Genomic DNA, 8,858 nt, shown 5'->3' with positions numbered 1-8,858 from the left:
CGGCAGTCAGTAGTCAGGCACGAACGTCGACGAACACGCATAGGACGTAACACGTACGGCTCGAATTTTCCTATAGCGTATATTTAAGTGTAAGCAATGAACACTCTCGCTCGTTGAGTTTGATCGTGGGTGTTGAGTCGCATTAATTCTTATCCATCCCCAAAATATAAATAAACAGTCTTAACACTTATAAATCGATGTTATCCTTTTCACTCATCGTGTACCTATCGTGGAGGACATTTTATTCGCACCGAAGAAATCTGCTCAAGCCATCCCGTACCCCTTTTAGTATGGAAAATAAAAGAAAGCGACGAGGTACATTTGGATGCAAGTGCAAACGAACGAAAGAGTTAGTTAAAGAAAGAAGTCGGTGACGCGCGATAGGCACATTTGCTAAGAAATAACCATAACTACCGACTTACTTCCCAAGACCAACCGTTTCTATCACGGATCAGTCCCATCGCTGCTCGCGTCTACGTTACTGAAATACTTTCCCATGTCCGTGACGGGAGGCGCAGCGAAGGTCAAGTTCAGGCGAGTTCGCGTTCCCGTCGAGTAACGAGATCGGTTCCTTCTCGTTCCTGCGTTCCTGTTCAAAGAGCGGGGGCGGCTCCCAGCGGAGGGCAGGCCGTCAAACTCGCGGGGCGGAACCATGACATGAAGAGGCGGTGCGGAATCGCGGACTCGCGTTGACGAACATCCGCTGCAAATTGAATCGACCTCGGCTCGGATCGATTCGATTCCGCCGTCCCGTTCTTCCCATCGCGCCCGCGAGGCCGCGTGCTCTCGAACGGGTTGCGCGTCTTCGAGATACCCCGGGTTCCCAGGATCGCGGACGGAAGGCTGCTCCAAGACGGAAACGCCCAGATGTTAGGTGTATCTGCGTGGCGTAGTTGATGTACGCCCAGGAGACCTTGTATAGGTGCACCTACTTAACCCTTAACATGTTCACTGGCAGACTAAGGCTCGTGAAAATTGCTAACCGAAGTTAAACTCCACGAGGGTAGAATCTTGTTTGGATTGTGAGAGTTAATATTTATCGTAGTGGCTGAAGAATGTAGTGGCGTAGTGGCGAAGTCGGTATTTTTTTTAACCCTTCACGAACGGATTTACGTCTTGCAAGTTCCACGACGATCAATTAGGAATTTATATTAGAGTCCCCTTAAATAACATTAGGTGTAGTCGTTTGTACTTGTTAGAAGTCGAAACAAACAGGGATTGTTGATTGCTACGGATTACGACAACGCATGTTTGAGGATTCTTCAGCCTGCTAAATAACGCTCGGCGTTTCTTGAAAATAAAATGTAAGCAAGACCATTGTATTTACGATTGTTTTCAACGAGCGTAAAATCAGTTTCCATACAGAATCTATTATATAAACGGGCCATTTGTACGTTGACGTCGACGTCTTTTAGAAATCTTTTGAATCCAAACAGTTCGTCGCTATTTAGTATACGACAGTTTTATGGCAGGGTCGAGACGACCGAGAGGACCCTTGACGAAAAACAGGCACAACTACGGGTGGTCGCGACGGACGATTACTCGGTCACGTAGCTGTCGAGTGTCGCGGGAAATATTGAAGAGGGAAATATTCAGAATTTCCTCAAATACACTTCGACTTCGTTCGGCTGCAAAGAAACCTAATGGTTCTTGGAGGTCTTCGTTCGGTCGGCGAATGTAGGAATAAGGAATTACAACCCCCGCAATGAAGCAGTTTGGAGTATCAGTCTGGCAGCGAACTTGTAAAGCAATGAAATTCAAAGCAGGTTAAGATAAATAAACATGAACAGCTAAAGAGAACCATTTGCTCTTATTCAAATGGTCCCTGTAACGATCCTTCATTCCCACCCTCAAGAAGCTACGAGGATGAATACATTAACTCTCCGAACCGCCTCCTGGCGGAGAAGCTCGATCGTGCCACCCCTAGGGTGTATTGCGTTGCACCCCAATTCGCCAACCAACCAGTCGTCACCCTAGCTTCTCATAGTCGCCTGGTCCTCTTGTTTACTCTTGTATTGTCCAGAATCATCGTTTACTCGTTCACCATTCCATGGTTTGCTCGTTAACGCGTCCCCTCTTTTCATTCGGAATCGCGTACGTGCAAATTATGTTTCCCTAACACTTTTGTATGTCATCCAATAATCAGCTCGCTGCTTATAGTATCCTAATACCGTCAGGCATTCCGCGGAGCGATTCGGTTCCGATAAACGACCGCCTAAATCCCTTCACCAGATTCGACTGTCTCGCGAAAACGGGTAAGGTGATGTAACGTCGGTGGTTGGTACAATCGGTTCGCGATACTTGAAGACGCGGAGACGGGGCACCGAGTTCCGGAAGGGTAGGTATGAATATTAATTACACCGCAGGTGACATTGTCCAGGCAGCCATCAGGATGAAGGAGGTTTGCAGAGACAGGAATAAGGAGACCAAGAACCCTCTGATTCGAGCTGGGTCTATTGGCTGGCGTTATTGGCCATGGGAGGTCCCTTTGAGGCGTTTCCAGTGAGCTGGGGATGAACTGGTGTTTCAATCAGAAATGGTACGGAACGTGCTGAGGCTTTATAGTTTTAATCACGTATGATTACGTTAATCAAGGCCTAATTCATGTATAAACCAGACCTAACCCCGTATCGATAGATCTGATGCGAGGGCTTCAGATCTACTACTAACGCCTGAAGAACATCCGAAGAATCTCACAGTCGCGCATATCTTACACAAAACAGTGATAATAGCCATAGCAAATAGGACCTTTCGAGTGTGAGGTGTGCGACCGATAACATTGTTGCCGTTCGTTAACAGATTGTATAAGAAATTGCTCTGTAAACTAGTTGCTGCTATCTTTTTGAATAATTTAGAATTCCATATCACGACCATCGTAATGATATATGTAGGATACTGGATCGATGGGTTAGGTGGAATAAAATTAGTTCTTTTATGGAACAAGAAGAAATATAATTAGTATAAATTGATGGATATATAGAACTTCACACGTCGGAGGCCTGTCGATGACTGCCTCTCCGAAACGTCGTCTTTTTGGCTCTCGCCATTTACAATTAGTCTTCTAAACAAAAAAAGGTACGTTTCCTGGGCGCACGTGTTGATTTCGGCCTTTATCGCCCTATCCTACAGATATACTATATAAGACCCTGAAACGGTAAAGTTTGAAAATTAAATTTTCCTATTTTATCCATGCAAGGAATTCCGACACAGCTCGCCTAAATATTGGCGTGACGAGAGGCAAGGCGTCGCGTAAGCGAGCGGACCCCAACGACGGACGCCCAGACCCTGTCGTAAACAACCCCGAAGGCCCTTGAAGAGCCTTCATTCGGAAGACAGCGTAGAGACTTTCCCAGGCCGGGAAAGTCACTTCTTTGCCAGCGTTCGTTGCGTGCAGAGCTCCTCGAATAAAAGAATATTGTTAAAGATTACTCGGCGACGTGTGTACAACAACGTATCTAAATAGTTTTGTTAAAGAATACTCTGCTATTCATTCTTGCATTTTACCTACGATTCTTACATCCAGCTTTTTAAAGTTTCGTTCCACTTTAACTCGAAGCCTGGAAGCTTCCAAGTATCAATCCCATCGCTAAGTTAGACCGAGATCTTCGATCCGAAGGAGCCGAACCGGGTTCCTCGCCAGGATGTTATCCTGTGAAAAAAGCGTGGGTGGAATCCTGACGAGGCAAACCCTTTCTCTCCAACGCCGGCAACCCAGATTCTTCCCTCGATCACGGACAACGATCCGCGTAAATTTCCCACTGGTTCCGTTTTCCTGTCCACCGTTCTTCCCTTCGAAGGACGGTCTCCGTGAAACGACAGTTTCCGAAGAACGGGACGAGCCACCAGAGCAGCATAAGTCCCTAAGGACGAGAACACTCTGTCCACCGACGCCTATCGCACCTTCTCTCGTGGGATGCTCGCCTGCTTCGAATATGTGAATATATTTTATTCAACCCTTTGCCTCGGGCAGTGGATTAAATTATTCCTGTCGCGGGGTGGCCAGCGGTCGTCCTTCCCTCCATTGTGTCTGGGGCGAAGCTGCTCTGCCAGGGTCCCTCTGCCCTCCGTTTGCGTTCCGTCCGAAGCTTAAAACTCGCCAAGGAAACGTTAACTCGCGAAGGATTCAGACTTTTGAAAATGCAGCAAACAGCATTCCAAGGTATGTGCGTGTGTGAGCGTGCGAATGTGGATGCACCGAGTAATTTGGTATAACCATCGGTACCCTTCTGCTCGCCTGGGATCAGAGGATCGAACCAATAGACTGACGATAGCCTTTTTCAATTATTGGAACGATTGGATCGACCATTATAGAAGAGAATGCTGATCACTGTACCAAGAAACGAGCGAGGTCGAAGGACGAGGTGCGAAGGAGGAGTGTTGTGAAGAGGATTGGTTATGTATGCGATGTCGGTGTGAATGGTTTAAAAGAAAGGTTGAGAGAGTTCGTATGGGGGATTGGTAAGAGAAGGCTCTTCACGGAACCTCGAAACGTATTTGTTGTATTCCGTTAAATTCATTTAGGTGTTATTAAATCTACCTGTTAGTTTACCCTTCGCCACATTTTTAACCGTCATCTCCGTGACGCAAAGCAGTTCTTCTAACTTGAAGAGACTAAGCATGCTGCAATCGTCTCGTTCTAGCTCTTTTAGGTAGATTCTCGCCTGATCCTTAGTCGAGTTATGATGCCATCGATCTGATGGCTAATGGACAGTTTTGACAGGCGTTACGCCCAGACACGCGTAAAATTGTTTCACTATTTTTAACACGAGTTTAATGTCACGTCTACTGCGCTCACGTCAGCTACGTTCTTAGCGACAAAATAGAGGAATAAGCTACAAACGCTATTAAACGTTAACTGTAAGGGACAGGATCAAATGATGCATGTAACGACGAGTTAATTAGGATGATCGAAGGATAAAGATCAGACTTTGCTAGATACATAGTCCATTAATGGTGATGGAGGAGGCAAACTCGAACTGCTCTTGGCTTTTTCCGATATTTAAGATGCGCTTTTGAAAAACGTGCAGATTCGACTTCACGCGACTTCGATGGCACGCAGCCATTTCGTTACACTCAAGCGTTTGTTCGATAGTTTCTTATTTAGTTGAACAGTCTGTCGCTATTTACGAGGGCGGATCAAATATAAACGAGACTTTATTTTTAAAATATTTTTATTCGGTGTAATAAAATATCCAAGCACGTATCACTTTTCAACATAATCTCCTGCTTTGGAAATGCATTTTTCCCAGCGGATTGGAAGGTTTTTAATCTCAGTATGGTAAAACGAAGAGTGCTGCGTTAGGAGCCATATTGCGCACAAAGGCCTCCACCGCGGGCGACGCCTTGTGTTTTTCATCACGCCAATGTTTAGGCTAGCTGTGTCGGAATTCCTAACACTCTGTTTTGTTTTAGATACATTGTTGTACCTACGCATGTACATGCTTGACTCTGTTTCGTTTTAGATACATTGTTGTACACATGCATGCATTTGGCCCTGCGATTGATTGACTTTTGCATATACGTATAGTTTACGTTCACTTCTATACATCCGTAGAAAACTGTCTTCGATAGACAACATCATCGCTGTTTCTCCCTGCAGACAAAGGAGAGACGGTACCACCACCTCCACCAATCTATGTAACCCTTGGAATTTCCTCGACTTCTCTTTGTTCACACGAATATCGTTGCAATTGCTTATGAAGTTTAATTACTTTCACGGTTTTTATGTCACCCTAGAGAGGGAAAGAGACAAACAATGAAACGAATCGTCCCCATAAAACGGAAGACGTACAATTTCCTCGATATTTCGATACCATACTCGGAATATGGAACTTGAAATGTTACTAAAAATACGAAACCTGCTATCGCGGCGATTGTAAATTTTATGCACTCTCAGAATGAATTAAAAAAGATTGCGATCCCGGAACGCATCACATTTTAAACGATTTCTTTACTTCACAAATGTTCACCGACGATAGAGTTTTTAAATTTCTATGAATCATTAGGATTGGAGTCACAATGATTTCATTTAACATCTTCCCTTATCAAATAAGAAATAATAATTCCATCATCGTCGACCGAATAATTCTAACAAACGTCCAAACCTCGTCGCCGATGCGCGACAAATAATTCCGAAGTAAAGTAACCACGTGAAATACATTCCGAGTGTAATCAACCGCGATTAATTGGCGAGAGTGCTGTCGCCGATCGATGTGTTCGTTTCACGGTCACTCGGAGAGGGAAACGAGTGTCGCGGAGAAAGAAAAAAAAAAAAAACTTGCCAAACTTTTTTCAACACCAGGACGTCATAGCCAGGTCGTGGCTGCTCGGCGATCAGGTGGAATTCATTGTTAGGGCATTCGATCAATCGGTGCCTTCCGGTATTATCAGAGCAACATGAATCGCCCGGGAAAACCGAACTGTCCTATCGTTTCACGAGAAAAACGTGCGTGTCCCCGATGCGTCGCTCCTGATAGACGCCGACGCCACCAAGACTTTTACGAGCCGTAAAAGAAATAATTCTAAGAAAATGAGTCGAGCGTCCTGGACAAACCCCCGAGACCTAGCCCCGCTGCTTTCACATATGAGAACGTCCGTTTGATTCGAGCCGAAGTAAAGGGTTAGTCGTTCAAGTGCTTCGAGTCACACATCATGGCGGGGCTTTCATAACGTGACAGTAGGTATCCTAATATTCGTCGGGTCGATGACCCCAAAAACCTTTCGAGCGGAGGCGTAACCCGGGCAACCGTGACGTACACGAGATTTTTGAGCCTCCTCTTCGATCGATGATGGAATTTCGATGACGGACCGCTGAAACGTTAATGCTTAATTAATTAGGGAAACGATGTAAACATTGCGCTTCTCGGCGTTGAGAAGTTTCAAAGCTGAACTTTTTATATTGCTATGCGTGACTGCTTGGAACATCATACGATTCTTTCGTCATTAAATGAGGATTTTTAATGAGCAAAGGTCGCAAATACGTAGTCGGTAATAATTTTATTTGGATTACCTTGTTATCCCTGAGATACGATTCATCGAATTTTTTTGGTCGAATTTCGTCGGTCGAAAATTTCGATTATTGTTAAAGTTAGGAGAATAGCAGGCATGTTTTCAAATCTACAATGTCGTATTATTCTTATACGCCGTATTGGATATGGGAGTCCGAAATAATTGATACGCTTTATATATTAAAAGAAATAGACTTCGTTTCACACGACGCGTCGTAACTACTGTCGTTTACTGTCGTAAACTACCCCGAAGGCCCTCGAAGAGCCTTCATTCGGAAGACAGCGTAGAGACTTTCTCAGGCCGGGAAAGTCACTTCTTTGCCAGCGTTCGTTGCGTGCAGAGCTCCTCGAATCAAAGAATATTGTTAAAGATTACTCGGCGACGTGTGTACAACAACGTATCCAGAACGAAACACTGTCGAACGTAAGGGCGTGCGATCTACATGGCAGTTCGGTTTAATCCGAGCTAAGAAGTAAAAGGGAGAACGTATGAAAAGGATTCGTAATGTTTTCTCTGTGATCTCTGCTACCCACATATACCAATAAGATGCAATAGTTATTTTAAGGGACGAATTAAATACGGTAAATTTCACAGATTTTTATAATAATAGAAGAGACAAAAGAAGCGACGTGTCACATTCGTGACTCTGTGCGAGTGCAAATTCAACGACAGTGGAAAACCGAAGACTGTGAGGAGTGTTGGTCCGGTTATTGAAACCGTGTGTCTACGAACTTGTCATAGGAGGCAAGAATTTACAATCAGAATTAGTGAGGTGAGAGATATCGGTAATAAAACGACATTGAATTAAAATAGAAACAAAAAAAAAGTGCTTTCATTTGTGCGCGAGTACAAACACGACATCAATGAAAAACGCAAGACTACGAGACGTGTCGGTCCGGTAATCGGATCCGATTGTCCTGGAGCTCGTCCTAGAGAGCAAGGAAAGTAAACCAGAATTAGCAACGGGGCACAAACGTAAAGGGGAAGCAAATGCTGATTGACCTCCTCGTCGTCCTGCGTGCTGGATAGAGTTTCTATGAATGGTCCGTCGCCGCCCACAACCCTTTCTCGTTTCTCTGCCTTTGTCTCCTACGATTCCCGACGAATGCGTGGAACGATCGGTCGCCGACGATTCCGTTCGTTTTCCAAGTTTCCACGTCCAGAGTATGGAGCAGAGATACGGATGAAGGAGTGCGCGGAGGAAACGACCTAGAAGCTCGAGATTCTCGACCGTCATGACATCCTGATCGCTGTCACCGCATTCCTTTTATGCGGAGTCACTCAAACGGAACGATCGAATTAGAAATTGGCTTAGCGTAAAGTTGACGACATCGACCTGCTTCCATCTTGAGCGCCTGCGCTGGAAGCGAATTGATGCGTCGATGTTTATTTCCATCGCTTAACGTTGCAATCGCCGTGGAAGGTAATTTCACCCATGTCGAAGTTCTTTTTCAAAATAGTGTACAAGAATTGTACAAATAATTATTAGATTACGCGAAGGAGCAATAAAAGTTTGTACTTGAGAGTTTGAAACGATTATAATTGTTAACGAGAGACTCGAGACACAGTTTCGATATTAGGCACAATTTATTGTTTATGACACGAATGATTATAGAAACAGACAATTTACAATTAGAATATATATTGCGTCGTTTAATATATATATAATAATAATAATATATATAATAATATATGTATATTAAACTATATTAAAATAAATATATATTAAAATAATATATATAATAATATATATATATATATTAAACGACGCAATATCAAATATATATTAAGTGAGATAATATATAATATATATTATATAATATATATATTAAACGACGCAATATCAAATA

The sequence above is a fragment of the Hylaeus anthracinus genome, unplaced genomic scaffold, assembly GCF_026225885.1.
Source record: "Hylaeus anthracinus isolate JK02 unplaced genomic scaffold, UHH_iyHylAnth1.0_haploid 11997, whole genome shotgun sequence".
NCBI lineage: Eukaryota > Metazoa > Arthropoda > Insecta > Hymenoptera > Colletidae > Hylaeus > Hylaeus anthracinus.
Note: the sequence above shows the minus strand (reverse complement) of the source record.